The sequence below is a fragment of the Indicator indicator genome, chromosome 8, assembly GCF_027791375.1.
Source record: "Indicator indicator isolate 239-I01 chromosome 8, UM_Iind_1.1, whole genome shotgun sequence".
NCBI classification, from domain to species: domain Eukaryota; kingdom Metazoa; phylum Chordata; class Aves; order Piciformes; family Indicatoridae; genus Indicator; species Indicator indicator.
In genome coordinates this window covers 18,208,669-18,230,572 of record NC_072017.1, presented here as the reverse complement: position 1 = coordinate 18,230,572, position 21,904 = coordinate 18,208,669, and positions in this window count along the sequence as shown.

Sequence of the window (21,904 nt, the reverse complement as noted above, 5' to 3'; positions counted from 1 at the left end):
CACTTTACACATAGTAATTTTCTGTTCATCACTGTCTTTGAGATGATTACTTCATTACAATACAGTAACTATCTGAAGAAGAAAAAAAAGGTTAAAATATAATATATATGTAAAATCAGAAAAAAATACATCAATTGTTGTTGGAAGTCCTGAAAGCTGCTATGGTGACAAGTGCTTGTTTAATATGTCTCTTGTGAAATTGGGCAATATTTCTTGGCACCTATGGGAAGAAAATGTTACATTTAATGTTTTCAAATGTTTTTGCAAATCTGTCTTTGATAGTATGCAACACAAGCATATTTTCCCCACACAACAATTCTGAATGCTGAAAATCGGGCATTTACTTGGATATATACCATAAATACAGAGGGAGATTTCTATCTTTAGTTAACCAAGGGTTTTTTTGTTTGTTTGTTTAAATGCATAGCTTTTGTATATCACTTACTTTCCCTACAGTGAGTTCTTTCTTCTACTGAGATATTCGTATCCTGAATAAGCTAAATTTTGAGCCTAACAGGAAGAAACGTATTAGCTGACTATACAGAATGTTGTGCACATTCTGTAATTTTCTATTCACATCTACCATGTTGAAATTCAACAGTATTTTAGGTCTGAAGATAGATTTTATGTCAGACAGAAAAGGTTTGGTGAAATGCTAAAGGGAAGATGAAACTTTACTATACTTGGGAATATTTCACTTAGACATGGAAAGGCAATGCTTTATTGACAAGACTGGTCAGCAGTTGTTGATTTTAACCAAAGTTCATGTTAAGTCAGAAGATCTTTGAAACTTTAAAGCTCAAAGCAATGAGCAAAAAAGAATTATCCTGCTCAGATTCTTTAATGGCAGTCTGTGTTTCAATTTACTTCAGAAGAAAAAAACATGTGTCATCACTGCAGGGATGAAAATATCATTTTAAGTGACATATTGAATCTGCTATGTATTTAATTCCTAGCAACCATAACTATAAGCAATATTAGGTAACAAAGTTAAGAAAATTCCCATATTCACAGCAGTCTTTTATATTATGTTAAAATGTGGGTGAATAAACAGCAGTTAAATAAAGATCAAAGATCTTCAAGCAGTTATGCTCTGGAGAGCAGGCAAAAGAATTAAAGTCACTTCTCTTTCCCTATAGTAGAAAATCCCATCCTAAAAGAGAGAGTTGGATTTGGATATTTTTTTCTGTCTTTTCATTTGTTCAGTGCTCTGTCATGCATTAGCAAGCATTGGTTGTCAGGTTCAGGAACATCTAGATTGTTAATCATTCATTCAGCCTTACAATCATAAAGATGTTCAGGTCATTTGCTGGTTTTTGGCTGGTGGTTGGTTTGTTTGTTTTAAATTTACTTTTCCTGAAGGCCTAAAATGGGATTAGATTCAGCAGACAAATTTGTGAACTTCTTTTTTTATTTTCTCTAATTCTGTTTGCATTGTGTCAGCCTATTCCAACTCTAGAATTTCCAACCATGTCTTTTCTAGCTTTTCTATGGCAGACATCTATGCTTGGTTTAAAAAATATTTATCTTCAGATAGCCTTGCAAGATAAGAATGTAATAAACTGTCATATATGGAAATCAAGGTCAAGATATCACTGAGTTAGGTTCACCAACTGAGTAACCCACGACCTGCTTTCCAGGCTATTTAACATTAAAAATAGTTCAAATGGTGCAATAGTTTAATGCAAAACTCCTGCTGACTTCTGTTGCAGATGTTACTATTGAGTATGTCTGCATATCAGGATCATGGCAAAAATCAGGTGATCACTAATTATGTGTCCATACTTAACGGCCAGCCAGGAAAAGCCCATTTTAAATGGTTTTTGACTGACACACAGAAGTTGGGAAACTAAGAATATGATTTAGTTCTATGGTTTTCATTCAACTGCTTTACTTGAGAGATTGGTTTTGTGCTGTTGCTATAATCCCAGGATTATTCTGCAGAAACTGAGGTTGAGGAAGAAAGTAAGAAGGAATAATTGATACTGAGGAGATGGGCTCCTATTATCAGTAATAATAAGCAGACTTGGATCTTACATTGCCCCCAGATGTTGCCAGGAAAATAACTGGTAGCCTCAGTCTGGAGCATTCCTAGTATAAATTAAATGTATTGGTCCCAGTAAAGCTGCCTTTTCTAAGCATATGAAGATTGTATTTTTAAAAGCAGACAACTTGGTTAGACGTCCACAGACATGACTAGCTCGTGCTTCCTATAAGAAGAAACTTTTTAAGGAAACAACTATCAGGAAAGCTTACAGATTTAACTTACAGGAAGAATATGCAGCTAGGAGCATAGTACTTTGATGTTTATATCAGCCCAGCTTTTAACAATTTTTATTCTGATGCTGTTATGCTTTTGGAAGACTGTATCCTAATCTAATTTTATTTTTTAATATCTTGATAAATGAATCTCTTAGAACTTCTCAGAGATGTGCAAAGGTTCCTTATTTTTGTTTATTTAATCATGCTTTTAAATTTAATAAGCATGTACATATTTTATTAACTGATCAAAACATTCCAAGAAAAGTGTATTATTCAGAGTTATATTCTTCCATGTATCATTGTCTACATAATACTGCTTTTCTTTTGCACAGTAGATAACCATGGAGACTAGTAAGGCTCCTGAAGCTCTAAGTCTCTGCATTGCTCATTCTTTCAATATTTGTAAGAAAATGTCAAAGTGCTTCCCCAAACCCAAAGTCATCCCTTCTTATTTTTCTTTAACTAAGTAGTAGGAATTTAAAAGATATTTCCCTTTCTGTGTATGAGAACAGACTCTCTTGGAAAAATCAGAAGCTTGCACCTTTCTAGAGACATCTTGCTATGCTTAATGTAACAGTCCTCAGGACTTTCCCTGGACAACTAAATGTTTGAAAATATGAAATCATATTGAACATCAAAGAGCTGAAATAAGGATAGTGAAACAAAAACAAATTAATATGTGGAGCCTCACTTTTACTACTTTATGTTCGTTTAAAATGAGAAATAATTATATCCTCATGTTTTAAAACTGATGAAACCATAAATGCTCTGTTTTATATCGTTGCATAGAAGATTCCAGTTTTTTGGAGCAAGCATACATGTTCTCTCTTTTTGTTGTGTGTTTGAATGTTTGACAGAATGTGAGTAAATGGTTAAGAACGTAAATCGAGCAGTCTGGGATATGGTCATTCTCCATTCCTTGCTGTATTTTCCAGGGTTTCAAGTTCAGTTTCCACATCTGTGAATGACAGGGGTTTTTTTTTTTCGGACACCTTTAAACATATTATTTCAAATGGGGAAACTGGGGTTGAAATACTTGAATTACAGTGTAGATTCTATAATCTAAAAAGTATATATGTACACACACACATATTCAGGATCAGAAACAGCTTTCTGCTGAATCTAGTACTGAACTTATGTAATGTTTTTTAGACTGTCTTTTTAATTTTTCTTCACAAAGTTCGAGCAGAGAAAGTAAAAGAATGTAAATAAATCACCATTGGGTGTAAGAAAGAAAAATAAGGATTATTCTAAACACTTCCATTGGAGAGAGAAATGCTTAAGAATCACTACTCAAAACAAGGTTGGGGAGTTGGGCAGTCTGGTTCTCAGCTTGCTTGCTGGGCTTCTGTCTGTTGTTTCTTTTTTGGCTGAAGATAACATGCTGACCTTGACAAGCTAAGTCTAACAGCCTCTCTGCTTCTTGACTTTCTGCCTTCTGCCAGGGGAGTCTGGGGGGTTCCTTCTGGCTGAGGGGGAAGGCCCCTTGGGAGAAGCAAAGGGGGCTTGGTTGTGCTTTTCTGTTGATTGTACATATTTGTAAATGTTGTGAATTTTGTATATTTGTACATATTCATTGCATTTCATCATAGATTGTAGATTTGCTTGTAAATACAGCTTTCATTTGCTTCCAGACTGAGCTAGCCTGGTTATTGTTGGTGTGGGGTGGGGATTTCAGCTGCCACACTGTTATAACTTACTGTCACCTAGAATACTCATGCATCTCATGAAATAATTGGGTGTTTCATAATAAAATAAATGGTGATCCCATAGATTGCCACTAGCTGAATGCTAGGAGTTCTCTATTTGTATATGTTAGTGGTTAGTAACAAAAAAGAGTTGGTGGATTTTACATTTCAACATATGCCTGGTTTTAATTCCTATCTTTAACAATTTTCTTCTTAGTTTCAATACCTGACCTTCAAGATGACATTTTCCTTTCCATATTAGGTTTAAGATCTGGCAATGCATTCCAAACAAAATCAATGAATCACAGAAATGGATACATGACGAGACTGCTCAACAAGTATTCATATTTGGTTTTGTGATTTGTAGGTAAATATTTTGTAAGTTTGGGTTAATATATATTTGTTAATTATTACTACTATTATGCCAGTAAGATGGAGATTGCTCCATAAAAATTTTATTACATGAGTCAGTCCTTAGTTGCAGAAAATGTTATGTATCTATTCTCTAAACTGCTCTAAGAACAGTGTGAGCAGCACCTTTTTCAAAACATGTCTGTGCAAATTTTAGAAATCAGTAGTAACATTTTTTGCATTTGAAAGTAATAATTCTGATGCTGTGGTGGAAAGATGACAAAAGGTATACAGTAGGACAAGATCAATGACTAGTATTTTTTATTCATGAGCTTCAATATTTTCTTTGTTCTGGCTAATCCACTCAGTGTCATTTTTGACTCCTCTCTTTTCTCTTTTGCAGCTCAGTAAGTTTTCTTTCCATTTTATCATCAAAATCCATCCTTTCCTCCTATCTATTCATATCTCTGTGGACAATTTGTCCCTTATACTTTTGAATCTAAAAATTGAATACTTGAGATACCATCTTCTCTGACACTTACCTCTTTCTCTTCAGCTCTGGCTTCATATCTCTTGCAGAATCAAATTCAAGCCCTTTGCCACATTTTTTAATAAAGGGTCTCACCTCACATGTCTAAACTATTAACTGCCTCTTGTCCTTTATCTTCTCTTGCTTCACATTATTGGGGTTTTTCATGGCTACTCTTCCTGCTTCCTGTGACATGAATTGTTATTCCATTATATTCTGTTACAGCAAACTCTATCTAAAAATATTTGCTTTGAGAAGATGCTTACTACTTTTGTTTCCAAAACTTCCAGTCCTTATACTTCTGCAACAGAGGTCTCTGAAAGTGTGTAGAGGATAGTCATTCTTATTAGCAGTGATATTGATAAGTTAATGTGCTAAAATGAAGAGTAAGTGATGTGACAAAAGACTGACTGAACTGCAAACACGAGTTCAGATTCTCTGACCCCGTTTTGGTTGTTTTCCCCGACCTGCTACATTAGTTTTACAGCTTCAGCTGTTTTAGATGTAATGATTTACAAAACAGAACATCAGCTGCCAAAAAAATGACAGAGAGAAATTACTAATGTTGCTTTTTAGTTGAGAGGCTTCCTTTTTTTTTTTTTTTCACTTTTACTTTACTCTTTCAGGCATGAATTATTCTATAGTATATTTAATGAATATGCTCTTGGTCTCTAGATTTTCACCAGTAATGAAGACTAAGAGTAAAAAACCCTGATCTGAAACATAGCTTAAACGATCCTTCCAACCAAATGAGATATTAAAGGGAACAGGAGAAATCTAATAAATGAAATTGCTCCCATCTTCACCATTGAAATAGCTAGTCTTAAATATGGTGTGCCATGCAAATATCAGTATTCATGCCAGAGAAAGCTGAATTAATAGTGCTTTAAAAATAATTATTTCATAGATTCGGGTTTTTTTTTTTCTATTGTGGTCCTTGTAAAAACGAGAAAATGAAAATTCATTAAAAATTCTGCTATGAATTATTTTCTTTTTTATACTACTTAAGTTCACTAGACCATCATTGTGATGGATAGAATATTCCTGCAGCAACTGTACAACAATAAAATTAAACCCATTTCCTCCTTTTGATGGATAAATTACTGTAAACGTTTATATGGTGGAACAACTGCATTAGCCATTGTTTCTTTGTCTGGTATATTGCACTAGAGAGCCTCATTCTTCTACAGATAATATAGCATAAAATTCCTTATTAGGAAGACCTTTGGATGACTGGTAGGGAGACAGCCACGCTGTTAGTGCTGCATTATCAGCGTATTCAGGTAATGCAGTTGTATAGTGCGTACAGTGGATCATTCCTATTTCTGCATCCCAGTCCATGTCTATTGGCAGTTACAACTACTTTGGTGTGCTGCAGATCAAACCTAGAGACATTGTGGATTACACAACTGACACAGAATGCATTGATATTGGCTGCCAAAAGGAAGCTGGACTGCAGTGTCTTGAGAAGGGGTGATCTGAATTATGTTTGTGCTATATTATGGTAAGGCAGGGTGAGAAAAAGATTTGTCTTCTGGATCTGTAGACAATCAATTTTACCACTTCAGCTTAATTTAACAAACATCTGTGTTTGTTTCACTGCTGTTTGTCCTTATTTCCCTTCTCTTCTTTGATGGTCAACTCTAAACTTGTCTTCTTGAGTCGTGTCCTGAAGCACATCACCTACAGCTTTCCAGATACAGAAACATCATGCACAGGGACAACTGAGTTCTTTGAAGACTGCCACCAGTGTGACTAGGTGGAAGAAACTTTTTTTTCTCTTTTGTATAGGACAAACTCTGCTCACCACAGCCCTGTCAGCATTCCACAAAACAGATTTCAAGTTCAATTAAAAATCTGCTCCACCAAACACTAGAAATACCTTTAGAAAGAAATGTTTTATCTCCACTGAGACTTGATTTCTAAGCTGTATATCCGAAGTGTATACAGACACTCCCATAGCCTACAAATTATCTAAAAGCAGAACAGGTTATTTGAACTAACTGGGAGATTTAAATTATTATTATTTACGTTTTTCATTGTAATAAGAAAGTCTTTCTTTCAAGATGGTTAGCAGTGGAACGAATGCATCTTACTGGAATCTTGGCTTAGCACCACACATTTATAGATCATACAAACATCCTGCAGTATAGGAGAAAAGGAACAATGGTGACAGATCCATTCCTCAATTAATACCTGAAGGATCAGCTTTGGAACTTAATAAAATCCACAGGACAAATGTAGTTTTAAGTGCATTTCAACTATTATCTCAATTTCTTCTTTAGGTTTCTACAAGTCTGCCCTTCACCTAAATGTATTCCCAAAATGATAAATGTGCCTATGAATATCTATGTTCTACTAGCAAACTCATCAAGATAATGAAGACATCAGGGCTGAATGGAAGAAATTACACTACCTCTACTCTAGTTGCAATTATTTTGCCTGATACAGTAATAAAGAAGAATGTATTAAAGGTATTTTGATCATTAGTTCCTGGATCTAGAAATGTCATTATGTTTCCAAGATCTTTTAGGATTAGCACATTAAATTTAATTCCAAACAGGTCTCTAGGACTCTTAACTTTTGTCTACTGATCAATTTATGGTTCACCCTAAAAGTTAGTATGTAAATACACAAAGTGTAGAATGACCACAGTAAGAGATTTCTTTTTCATTAAAAATGCAACTCAGCAGCTTTCTGATAAATGGTGACATTATGTATACGCCAATCCCTTCTGGAAAATTGAAGCAAATCTAGACTTTGCCAAGAATTTGTCATGCCACCCTAAATGTTTAATCAGGGATGCTGTGACATTCAGTGCTGCTTGTATAAATACGTCAGTCCGATTTTTATTAAACCTCTTCAAAATGAAACAAAATCTGCTTCTGGGGGAGAAAAAAAAATAATAAAAATGCCTGAACCAAACTAATGCTGTTAACCTGTTTCTCACAGGACATGATATAAAAAATCTAAAATTAACTGTGATCCTCACTTCACTGAACAGAAACTTCCCTAGTAAAAGTTTTGAATTGGAATAGAACTCAGAGGAGTGCTGTGTCAAATTAATGATCATGAAGCAAGGCTCGCAGAGCATTAGTAATTGGCTTCTGCCTTGGGTGAGACCAGGGAATAGATGTCATTTAGCCATCTGAACAGATTTTCAATGATAAAATCTGTCCTTCAGAAAACTAGAAACACCTAGTGGGACTTTCCTGTGACTTCTCTATTCATTGATTCTATTTTGACCATGGAATTCTATTCTGACCATTGGATTTCAGATAAGGGCCAGAGAAGCCAATAAAAAGAATCATTATTAATCTGTTGGTGCTGTGGATTAAAAGGGCTACAGAAGTCAGTAGTTCCAATCCTGAAAAGCTTTACTTATACATATTATCTAGTGGCAGCAAATATTGTTGTTATTTAGGTTTGGGCTTTGTTTGTTTTGTTTTGTTTTTTAATGTAATGCTGTTTCCAAGGATAGTTACTGCAGCACTTCTAACAAGACCTGATAATGTTGTCTTTTGGGGCATGACAAAAGCTAAAATCCAAGATCAGATTTAAAAATACAGATTATGCTTGAAAAGAGGCATCAGGTCATATAAAGCTTTCATGACTCCTGTACATCCAAGGTTCTTTTGAGAAAATTGGTTCTTAGCTATTACGACAAACATTCTGTGGTTTAAGGTAAAGAAAATTCCTGTGTTGTTTTCTATGTTCATTGTTCTGTGAGAATTTGTGATAAAGATATGCCTAGAAATGTATTGATTATAAATGTAGCATAGTTTTGTACTGTGAATGTAAAATTAAATACAATGGAGTATTCAGAGCAGTAGAACACAAGATATTTCTATCATTACAGAGAAAAGTTTTCCATAGGAAGAAGTATTTGGTATCCATAAGAGAGAGAAAAGTTTATCCTGTATAATGCCTCATAAGATGCTAACTTTAATGTCTGGTAGATGGGTCTTTAATTTTCTGTACTCACTGATCATTATTGTATTATCAGGAAGTAGTTGGTATACCCAGCAATCTACTGAAATGCTGGATTCACCCAAAGAGAGAGCAGTTAAAGACGGAAAAAATAATCTAATCTTTCTTACAGTTTTAAGGTTCCTTTCGTCATGTGACTGAAGCCCTGAATTTAATCACAACTCTATCTTTGACAGAATATTTTCTGGAAATTATGCTATGACAATTCCATAAGCCAGTACCCTACTTATTTATTCTTCCTCTGTCCCTCTCCTTTCTCCACCTCTTCCCTAAACCCCCTTTATAATTCCCTCTTTCCACGTTACCCTAGTATTTGGTTAAATCAGGCCTTCAGTCTAATTCATGATTAGATGAGGGATGAGGATGCTTTAATATTGCTGCTGAGGGCATTATATTGCTACATGGATTTGTGCTTATTGGAAGAAAATATTATTCATCTAGGTAATTCTTTCTGCCCTTACAGCTGGAGGCCCTCAACTTTGTGGTTCTTAAAGACACCCAGCCTCAAACCATCACAGTCTTGTTTAGTGCACTTGAAATACTTAGGTTGCATCAACAGTAACGCTCCATTTGCACATTGCTTGGCCATTGATAACCAGTTAGGAAGAGGAGGGAAAAAAATGCTCTAAAAGTGTGAGGAATAACAGGGCTGCAAAGGGATTTCCAGGAAAAAAAAATAAAAGAAAAGAAACCAGATAGAAATATACAGAAAACTATGTTTGATATTAAAGCTTGCTATGATTTGATCAGTGTGTTTAGCAACTCAGGAAAAGTTGCACTTATGTTTTATATATTATAGAAGAGAAGGAACATCAGGAGCATAAAATATAGAAATGACTGGGGGAAAAAAGATCTGTTGCTGTAGTGCACAAAGCAATGTTTATGTTCTAGGATGCAATAGCAAACAACTGGACAGCCCTTTTAATCATACTAAAGACTGTATGATGATATACCGAGGCCACAATGTTCCCTAGTTACTCCAGCAGTGTGGTAAAGTCACATTGGCTATTCATATCCCACCAGTAAAAGCAAGGAAAACATGCTTTGGGCTTGTAGAAGCAAGTCATCCATAACCTTAATGCATGGAAAAGGAAAAAGAGATGACAAAAGCTGTGAAGTCTTCAAAGTTGCCTGAAGTGCCCTTTATCACAGTATGATTTCTATACGAGAGTAAGGCTATTACCTGGTTGATGTGCTGGAGAAAGTATTTTATTCTGTAATCTTATGGAGCATTATTTAGATCATAATTTGTTTTTCAAATGTTTTATTCTACAGCATATCCACAACAGTAACTGCCATAACTTTAATGATGTTTTAATATGATGAGATCTCATTATAAGTATCTGCTTATTCAGTTTTTGCTGATAAGTGAAGTAAGACTGGCAGCTGTTCTGGTTGAATTACTGGGTTCACGGATTAGTAAAAACAAAATTAATATAGTCATTATTCCTTTTTTATTCTATTGAATAGCATTTAGAGGCTCCAGTCAGGATTAGAGCTTCATTATAATAGATGTTGTATAAACATTAAAGATGGCCTTAAATGGTACATAAAACATGCTGTTATTGTTTAGTTGAATGTTGAAACAAGCTGAGTTTTCTTTACAGTTTCAGGAGGAAAGGTCATTTTAAAATAATGTTGTTCATATTTAAGTAATACAAATTAATTCAGACATCCAAAATCTGTGTAAACACTAACAAAAAGCATATCTCAGATTTAAGATTAACACTGAAAACAATCTAATATCTACCCTACTGATTTTGTACTGACAGCCTAAGTGTTGTATTGCATATTGACTTGGGGTGGGGAAATGAATGTAAAACAAATTCTTTTCCATCACAAAACAACAGTGAATACAGTAGCACTATTTTATTTACAGAATAAATGTTTATTTAATCAATTTATTGCTAGCAACCTAGAGAAAATCAAACCAAGTTGAAAAAGTATAGTATTTCATCACATACTGGAAAAAAAATATGTACAGATATGTTGCAATTGATTGAAATTTACTGCACTTTGAGATATATTGCGTATTGCAGGAAAGGTAATTTATTTTTATACCTTATGTTATTAGCGTACGTGTCAAATAGAATTTTAGTTTGTCATATTTCTAAAAAAATATAGACTATTTCAGGAAAACAGTCATTACTATATATGTATGTTTGTCATACTTATTTTAAAGTCATACTTATTTTAAAGTCTTAACCATCACCTCACTTTGAATTTATTGGAGCAATAAAAAGAAATGACATCTTTCTCACTGTTCAAAAGAGAAAACTCGGCAGCAAATGGGTAAGATTTCCAAAGATGACTATAGCATTAGCTCATCTGAAGCTCAATGAAGAGAAAAAAGGATGCAGAGCATTTCTTTCACAATGTTCTAAGAAACACTTGGAATGATCCTGTCCTTGAAATCCGAAACCTTCTTGTGTAAAGGTTTACAAAGACCTCCTCAGTAAAAGAATTGTCAGTAATTTAAGATATCTCTTTTGAGCTTCTCATGATGACTGTTGGCAAATTTCGTGCTGAGCAACAATCACCATTTGTCTGTATTTTCTGTCTAATGCTGCTGGCAGGTTCCTATAAAGATAAAAGAACAAAAACACTGCCAACTCTTGCACAGCTTGGAAATCACAGCATATATATATATAGACATTTATCAACCTGGCATCACAACATATAGCTTCTAACGACTGAGCCATGAATGCTGTCACTTCATAAGTAAACAGGTAGTACTCTTCTGCATTTTGTAATAATAGAATGTCAGAATACATCTGGATGGAAGACAGCTCAAAGATCATTCAGTCCAACTTTCAACCCAGCACTAATGGGTCAACACTAAACCATGTCTCTAAGAGCCAGGTCCACACACTGCTTAAACACCTCCAGGGCCAGTGACTCTACCAGTACCCTGGGCAGACAATTCCAATGTTTGATAACTCTTTCTATGAAGAAATATATTGTAACATCCAGCCTAAACCTCTGCTGGCACAGCTTGAAACCATTTCCTCTAGTCCTGTCACTTGGCACCAAGAAGAGGCTGGTTTCCTCTTCACTCAGGTAGTTGTAGAGAGTGATGAGGCCTCCTCACTTGAAGCTCAGCACATAGCAAATTACCTTAATTGGTTTAAGCAATCAAATATAAAATACTACTGTCTATTGGGAGTTCATAGTAGTAGCTCATACTGTCAGCAGAAGCGAGCAAGAAAGAGAACATGGGAACAGTATGCATCATGTGCATGGTCTCCTGACTTCAGTGCTCAATGGTACTGGCTGCCCTTGATTTTGACAGGAAGAATACTGTGCAGGATTATAACTACCCTGTTTTGTTGGGGATTTTTGTTGGTGGTTTTTTGTTGTTGTTTAAGTTTTTTTAAACAAACAAAATGCTTAAAAATGAAGATGAGAAAATAGATTACACTTTGCTTTTTCATCTTGTATACAATTGCATGTTTTCATATAACTATTTTTTGAAAATACATTAAACTTTGAAATTATATCATTGTAAAAACTTTATGTCTTACAGGGACAACAGTTAGCAATGATAACTGGGGGAAAAAAGTGGAACTTGCTTGTGTAAACTGAGAGCCCAGAAAAATCCAAGAAACATAAAATAAATATCAATAATATTACAGCAGGTAATCACTTTCTGCAGAAATTACTTCCAGAGATTAATTAGAAATAATTATTTTTAATGGAAATCTTGTGGTTTAAATTAACAAATGTAATAAAACCTTCAGAATGGGGTTTTAAAAATATGTTTTCCTTTAACCTTTGAGACAGGACTTCATAAGAATGAACCATATATGGGAATAATTTTCATTAATATTAGCAGTATATTTATTTGATGTTCTAGCCAAAAAAACCCAAATAATCTTCAGTGTAGTAATCTTTTCATATTGGTATAGGGCCTAAAGTTTGGTAGTGCATTTACAGAACAATACCTAAAATGTTTGATCATTGCAGTGTTTCTCAGAACCACCTCATCACTTTTAGCAATGAGTCTATGAGTACTGTAGCTGGGTATGACCAGCACGGAGCATGTGAAGTATTTTCTATATTCAGTTTGGTTCTTGGCATTATCACATTTTTAAATAGTCTGTCAACTGAAACTTCAGCTATTTTTGTTATACAACTTAAGAGAAATACCAATAATTCAGTTATAGATGATTCACTCATATCCCAACAAATTGTCAATTAGTAATGTCAGAAATTGAAGTTCAGCATAGCAGAGGAAAATCCAAGAATAATATGTTTGCCTGTATCATTCAATCTTACCATCATTTTGCAAGTCTATCATTTGGTCAAAGGTTATACACACAGTAAGCTTTAAATGAGCATGTCTCAACCTTCATAATTACGAGACAAACTCTCAGAAATATTGCAATTATAGAAAAATTCTCTTTTGGCAGCATTGTGGCAATTCCCGCAATAGCTCATTGTAACAAGTTTTGAGGGTTTAGCAAAGATTGTTTTTATGCCACATGCAGATCAATCAGAACTCAAACAGTGAATGAGAACCATGTTGCACTTCATTGCAGTGTGATTGCTGATTTGACATGTATTGCAGCGTACCTTTAGTAATACATGTGCATCCAATACTCAGCCACCATACTTCCTTCTCAATATTTTATGTTTTCCTCTTTCTTGCTAAATAGCTGACCCAGTTATTCCGTACTCTCTGACATGATTCCTAATGACAGGAATTGCCTAGCAATGTACACCTGCAACAAGGAAATCTGAAGACACTTAATATGGATTTTATCCAGCCAAAGAGTTCCTGTTTCTTCTTTCCCAATTTCCTGTCTTTCTGAGCTTTTCTAGTTTTTTTTTGCTTTCTCTGAGGTTTTGTTTGGTTTGTTTGTTGGGGTTGTTTTAGGGACTAAGAAAGGGAATTGGGAATCACTTAGAATAATAAATATTCTAGTCTTGAACAATATTCCATCCAAGTAGCTAGTTTCTTTATTAATATACCTCATTCTTCTAGAATGCCTAGGCTTTTAGAAACTATAAGAAAATGTGGTGAGTTATTCTCCCTAAATCTTGTACCCAAGGTACTCTTTTTCCACCTGGCTCAGATGATTCAAGCTCCAACTGATGTATAACATGGCTGTATTGCAAAAAGTTATGCTACATTAACTATGTTATACTTCAACAGGCAAACACAAGGCACTGTGTATTAGCTTCAGCTGCTCACTGGTGTAGTGATCATATCTCTGTCTTGTTATGGCTGCTTGGATGGTCAGAGGAAAGTTGATTTTGAAGTATTCTAAAACTGTGTTTTATGGCAGGCAAGTAAAGGGACGTGCAAATCAAAGAGTGGCTGTCATTTCTGGCTGAAGCCCAAACAACTTGGAACAATTCAGCAGAGAATTTGAATTGCTCACTCCATCATCTACAGTAGAATAAGACTAATAGTCAAAATTCTTTTTAAGTGATCAAAAATTTATGCCATGGTAGACTCAAAGTGTAGGAGATACATCTTGCATTAGAAGTTAAAATATCAGATTTTGATACTTCTGGCAATGTTTTTGCTGCTACAATTTCAGCAGCACCTGACAGCTGTAATACAGATGGGTGAGTTATTGCAAATAGTTGCTTATAGTGTAGCTTTGCATTGGAAGAATATTTAGTGAAATTAGTGTCAATGACAGTGAAACCTTTTGGAAAATCTAGCAGGGAATTTTAAAATAAATAAAGAAATAATATACCTATTCCACCCTCCTTGTGCCTGCAATGTATAAACCTGAGGACTCTCATATCAGCTAAGAGTAACTCTCCTATCCAACAAAAAATAAATTTTAATGAATAATTAATTACAGAAGTATCAGTATCTTCTGAAAACCTGATAGCAAGTTGCTCAGAGTTATCATTTTTAGATAAACCTTAGACAATGTATCTTTCATCTGTACATCTTCCCTGTTGTCTTGAGTGGCTTGATAGCCATGCAATACAAAGGCACAGTTTTATTTCATGTTTATTAAAGATCATCTGTCCTTATTTTCTTTAGATAGCAATCTACAGTTCAGTCTAAGTGGAGGAAAATACTGTTTGGTTTTGTTGCAGCTGAGGTGATCCTGACCAAAGAAAGGAAGACCATGAATTTTCAAAGGTTATGTACCAAGTATGAAGGATGAGAACTGAGAGCAGAGGCAGGCAGGAGCAGGAGGGCTCAGGCACTAAAATCACACCACACAAGTGGACGGATGCTCCATATTGGGCAGAACTCACCAGGAGGCTGCTGCTGTCTTTGCCTTCATCCTACACAGTAAATTTGCACCTCACGTATTACCTTCTTGGTCCATCAGCATGCAGATTAATGAACCATCCTAATAAGCTGCAAAGGTCTTCCTCCACTCCACTCATGACAAGAACTGAATAATTACCTGTCCATTGGATTACAGAAGCCACCATGGATTACTCAGGCAAGGCAAAGAACTTTCCTTTTACCTGTGCTTTTGAATTTATTTGGCCTCTCCCCTGTCCAAGTTTTAAATCAAATCAGGACAGGAATTCAAGCTCTAAATTACAGTAAGATCAAGCATAATTTCCTGAAGCGATTTTGGTGTGTGATAGATTTTTTTCAATCTATTCTAAAATTAGTTAAGTAAGGATCGATTACATTAATGTCAGGCATTCATTCTCAAAATTCTGCTTTTCAGAATACCTTTTTCAATGCACATAAAAACAATTCAGGTGAAAATTTGCTCATATGCAAATTCCATGTATTTACTTTTGCATTTCAAACATAAGTGGTACAAGTGGTTTCCTTTTAGCATTCACATTCATTCTAGGTTTATTTATAATCTGCTGAGAAAAAAAAATCTCTGTGAGCTGTCTTATCTTAAATAATGGGCAATGGAGCCAACATGTAAAACTATCTATTAGAATGTCAGTCAAAGTGTTATTGTACTCCCCCAAAATAGTAGGTCTACTTAGACAAGACTGTGATTTATGATTCAGAATCACAAAAACTCTCTTTCTGAGGCAGTTAAGAAGACATCTGGGAAGAGCAGATCTAAGCCTATTCAAACCTCAGAGACCTTACCTTTTATAAATTTAAATTATCTGCTATTGTCATTGAAACAATGTTTCAGATTACAAAAGGAATTGATCAGTGGTGTACCACAGGTTTCCCCAGCAGTATGCAGGAGAGGTTTTCTAAATGTGACATTAAGAATAACAGGTGGTTATTTTATATTCAGTATGACCAAGAAAATAAATTCAAGTAAACATAAATGATAGCTCACTGTAAATGCATGTCTGATATTAATCATTATACTTCTGAGAAAATTAAGGAACTGTAAAGGCTATTGAATTCAAATTTTAGATGAAGCTTGAAGAACCTTGGGGTTTGCCACAAAAACAACTGCGAAGGAATTTCACACACCGACATTTACTATGGTTTAAACTGAAGCAACAGAATGCAGAGCAGAAACATAGATCACAAACCAGTAGTATTGATGAAGTCATCAGATTCTGGTATGAAGTTTGATACTGTTCTTTTAAATTCCTACTCTGTGCTGCTAAGTGTGAGATTTGGAATAATAATGCAATGAATAATGATTCTGATTCCATCACGTTTGAGGGCAAACTGACATTGACTTCAGCTGAACCAGGAAAACACCAAGTGAGTATTTTTGCATGTTGTTGCAAATATAGTGTGAAAAGTACAAACTACACATTCTGAGATATGACTCTCTGCATTTGCACTTTTATCATGCTCGATTAGCTTTGTACAGGATTTTCCCATTGAACCTAAGTGTGTACATGACTGTGCTAAGAAATTTCAAAGATGACCTTCAGCATCACTTTTGTGCAGGAGGCAGAGAGCTACTTCTCAGAAATTGCTAATTCTGCACACACTAAATTCTACAACTGGCTTCAAGTAAGGGCAGATTTTTTCTCTGAAAGAGGCGTTTCCAATATTGATGAATGATGTAGTAGATTTTTTTACGTGAGCAAATGTACACTTAGTGTACATAATTGTATTTTTTTAGTATCATTTGCCTAAGTCCAAAATGTGTAATTCATTTAGTGTTTCATAACTTTTTTTTTTTTCGGGGGGGAGGGGGGGGAGCTGTGGCAGAAATTAGAAAATTGAAATTACTATAATATAATTTTTTTTAACACAGAGTGTACATACAAATGGAAGGAACCAAATCAAGATACAATTCAGACTCATTATAAATAGCAGCTTAACACTGAAATGTGCTGATATGAAGGAAAAATAAGTACAGGATTGATTATAAAGAAAAATAAAGTGAACATATGCAATAAAAAAATTAAATGTGAATTCTTTCATAGAAAAAGAATGCTTACCCTGTCCAGAGATAGATTTAAGGTCTGCTGATAATTAGAAAATCCTGCTACAGGACACTAAAAACTCCTATGCCATATTTTGTGAAATGATAAGATATCAAATACAGGAAACTGCACACACTTTTTATTTTTTTTAGAACCATGTGCTTCAGCAGATTTTAGATATGCTGCGTTCTAGAAAGCTACATCTTCTGGATGGCATTGGGCTCACAATAATTCTACTCTACTCTAGTTCTCTTGTAACAGATTGGTTTGGTATTGAAAATCTTCCAGGTTATTTGGAGTATTTATGCTTCTTGCACTGAATGGAAATTTCTTACATTATAACAAATTACTAGAACAAACATTCACCCATTCTACTCTAACTATCCATCCCTGGAGACTTTTGACATACAACTTATGGGAAAAACCAACTGACATTTGGATTTACACCAAAGGTTGTATGTTGAATAGTGCACATCTAGTAAGGAACTTTGTTGTTGAGATGATGAGGAAAATACAGTAAGTTTCTAAAGGGCATTCAGCTGTAGCCTTTCTTGGTAGACCTGGATTTGGTTTAGCACAATATTACAATTTGGTGCAATACAAGGATGCTCCTTATCATTTCAGCACCGTCTGCAAGGCACTCAGATGGCACAATGTATCCTCTTTTCCTGTTTGCTACATTCAGTCCTCAAGGACACCTTGGGGAAAGGATCAATCATTTTGTGCATGTCTGCTTTTAGAACTTTTAGAAGGTTCCCAGACTACTATATGGACAGATTTTTTGTTTTTGTTCTTGTTTTCAGTTTTAAGTGTCCTTAGAGTTTGGCCATTAGAATTATCAGAATGAAACAGATTTTTTAAAAAAGCTAATTATAATTATTATAATCTTTTATACATTTATTCAAATTAATGGTTAAAATAGACATGACCCTGAACTGGAATGCTGGCTCCAAATACTTGGAAGCTTTTTAAATGGATGAAGTACAGATTAAAATTTTTTGTTTCTCATGAGATTCTAGTTAAAAGGTAATTATTTCTGGTGTAATTACTATTAATCCCAAATTTCTAAGTATGATTCAACCCCAAAGTCTCCTCAGTAGTAAAGATATTCTGTCTGTCATGGTGAAGTGAATACCAAGGACAATAGTGGTTCAAGAACAATAACAGCTCTTTATTAGTCAAAACTTCCAATCTGTAGAATTCTTGGTAAGGTGTCTAAAGCACTCTAACTACAACCCAAAATTCACAGAAAGGACAGAGTAGCTTGTGGCAGGGGGACACTGCTCTAAGCTGGATCTAATAGGTTTCAAAGTATTAAACAGGGCATGGACAAGGGTCCAAGGATCATGGCCTTTCCTCTGAGCTCTTATTTGAGCAGAAGTGAGGTAAAGGATATTCCAGTAAGTAGATGAAGCCAGTTTTCTCTATAGATGAGAGACAAGAAATAAGAAATGATGTCTCAGCACAGCAACAGCAGTTGTTCCTGAGCCTTTTTGTTTCATAGAAGGATGAATTTATTTTTATTCCACCCATCTGTGCACTCTGTAGACATAGATATGTTTTAGGAACAGATAAGAACCTTGTGGAATGAAATAATCTTTTTTTTCTTCCTTGTTGTTTTATCCATAAGAGGCTTATTTTTCTTGTTGTTCTTTTAATTCCTGTTAAGGAGTATTTCTATTTTCACTTAACTTCAGGCCAAACACAAAATCCACTGGTTAGAAGGAGTGTTTTTTTTCTAAGTTTCAGAAACACCAGGGTTTTTTTATGCCTGAGATAGCACCACTTACAGAGAGTGTTCTGGACCCCTCATGATATTACATTATGGTGAATTTTATAGTTTACTGCTGCACAGGGTGCTAATAAATGTGTCTCTAATAGGCAAATATTTTTATTCCTAAAACATTGATTACTGTAAGTGATTCAGAAATCCTAATGAATAGTTATGTATGAGGAAGTAATTTTGAAAATGAGTTTTTGGAATGCATGAAAATATAAAGAAATGCAGCTTCCTTAAGAGGTGCTGATGAGATCAAACAAGTCCAGCAGAAATGGAGTTCCTGGACTCTACAAGAATAATTTTGTTAAGTGTGAGAAGATATGGCTCCCAAAAAGAGTAAGCATCCAAATAAGAGACATTTAATCTTACAATAAAACAGTGCCTGAAGCATTTACAAACATTCATCAAATCTTTTCAGTATGGGCATGGAATGTTTTAGGCTAGATTGTCGATACCTGTCTAGCAGAATTCAAGTAGTGAATACAAGTGACCTGTGCTTAGATGGGTAATAGTAACAGGTTAAAGGATCTTTAAGATAGGTACATCTTTGCACACACAGCTGGCTTGAAAACATGAGGAATTAGGAGGGCACAGGCTACTTCTGGGTATACTTTTCTTTTGGTAATGGTTAAATTTATAGGCTTGGCTGATATAATTTCCTGGTTGGTACACCACAGCTCAGTTCTGCGTTGTAATGCATTTCTGCCCTGGGTTCGTTTATTTTGGTGAATTTATTTCTTGTCTGGGCTCCGTCCTAGAATATCATTGTCCTCTCAAGCTTTCAGCAAGGATCCTATTTCACCTATCCTCTAAATGTTCTTCAATGTCTCAGGAGTCCTATAGTCCTATTTCTAACAATAGAAACCCTATTGTTATTCTACTGTTACTGTCTGTTAAACTTCAGATGCTGGGGATGTTGGAGTTTATTTTCTGGCTTGGGTTTTTGGGGTGGCTTTGAGGTTTGGGTTGTTTTTTTTTTTTTCCCACTAAAAATATAACCCTTTTCTTATGTAGGTTTTTGTTTTGTTTTGTTTTGAAGTTTTCCCCAGTGTCTGAGAAAAATCTTCAAAACAACTTCTGTCTTCTTACACTGTTTTCAGCTCTGTACACAATACACGCAAAACTTTCTCTCTACGTTTTTTTCCCACTGTGGAAAGAAAACCTTCAGAAAGGCTGTCTTTCCTTTTGCTTGCTCCCTAGGTGTTTCAAACACTCTTAGTAGTGCTGAGTGAAACGTATTTATTTTTTTTAATTCACTTTCAGGTAAGATGATGCCTTGCATGAAAATTTGAGATATAAAGGATGATGATGCCACATACTGAGCCCTGTGTGCTAAGATGCCTGAGGATATGATGTGCCTGATGTATAAACCCTTCTGAGATCCTCTTGCACATGTTACATATCATCTTCTGTCCCCAGTTCAGATAGGATCCTAGGGCACTACACATAGTATGAACATTAGTAATGCCACAGCGTTGTGTTCAGGTTAGGGGTCCTGTATTGGTAAAAGTGATCTTTTAACTGCTGACTTGAGTCCAGAAATTAACACAGAAAAAAACTATGCCAGGTGATTTAGACTGTGAAGTGAAGACAGGAATATCTGAACTGCCAGCTACATACCACCACATAAATGGTTCACTATTATGTCTATCGTTTTATTGTAAAGGATGTGCTATCAATTTGGCAATAACACTTCTACACTGACTGCTGTCTACATAAACCCTTGTTTAAAATATCACCAATCACAATCAGCACATAAGACACAGATAGTTGCTTCATATTCCCTTCCTCAGGAGAGAAGATTTTGGCAGATGGGTACACCTAGAAATGCTCTGTGGTAAACACCTGTTTTTATGAAAGATGATTCATTTCATGAAATTTAAATAGTTGCTATCAGTCATTTTGCTTTCTTACAGGATACTGTTTAGCAGACCGGCATTTAGGCAGTCAGATGGATTAATTAGCATTATGTGAAAATCAGGCAATGGCTGGTTATCAGCTGACAAAGGTTAAAGTGAGGTATATTTGTTTACAGGAAGTCAAAGGAGTCCATCTGATGAACTAGAACTTCTGCTTTTCTCCTGTTCTGATCAGGAAAGCAATGGCTGCAACACAATCTCAGAAAATGTTCGTAAACATAGTGTATCAGAAAACATAGTGAGTGATTTACGTGCTGTTATGGAAGCACCTGAAGGAGAACCAAAAATCATGCAGCTCTTAGGAGAAAGGAAGTCAAGAGTTTGACCAGTCTGGTGTCTGTCTAGGAACATGAAAGATGTTTTCAGTCCTTCATATAAACTTTTAAATGACCTGGGTCTAATCGCTGTCAGCTTATAATGAGTAGTTCATAGTTTAAGCTTCCTTCTGTGATTCTTCCTATCCTGTGTCTGCTTTTGTTATGGACTTTACTGTCACATTGTCTTTTCAGAGTGTTTTTAAGGCATCCAAATGGATGGCACCTAGGCAGGCACAACTGTACCTCATTCAGAATTTTACTTTGAGGCCCATTATTGGGACACATGTATATAGATATATGCTTTATATATCTCTGCATCTCTACGTCTCTATCTCTATATCTCTATTTATCTCTGTGTCTATATTGCTAGATCTATCTATATATGCTTTATATATATATATATATATATATATGATACTCTGTAAATGGTGAAAAAAGCCATGGTTTCATTACTGAGGAAGAAAGAGAAAGTTTACAGATTAAGAGGGAGCCCTGAAACAAGCACTTTCATACAAATATTAAGCAAATTTTAGATCCAAAATTAATAGCAGATAATCAAGCTCTTGGACTGTAAAGTCAATCAAAGTTTTAGCAATGTTTATTAAACAAAAGCAATATTCCTAAAATACTAAAGAAATAAAGAATGTTCTTCAGACATCAGATTTTATTTTTCAGAAGGGAAAATAACTCAGTATGGACACTTCTGGTAAAAAAAAAAAAATCAGTGGAAGAAGGACACAATCCTAAAGGAATATTTAATC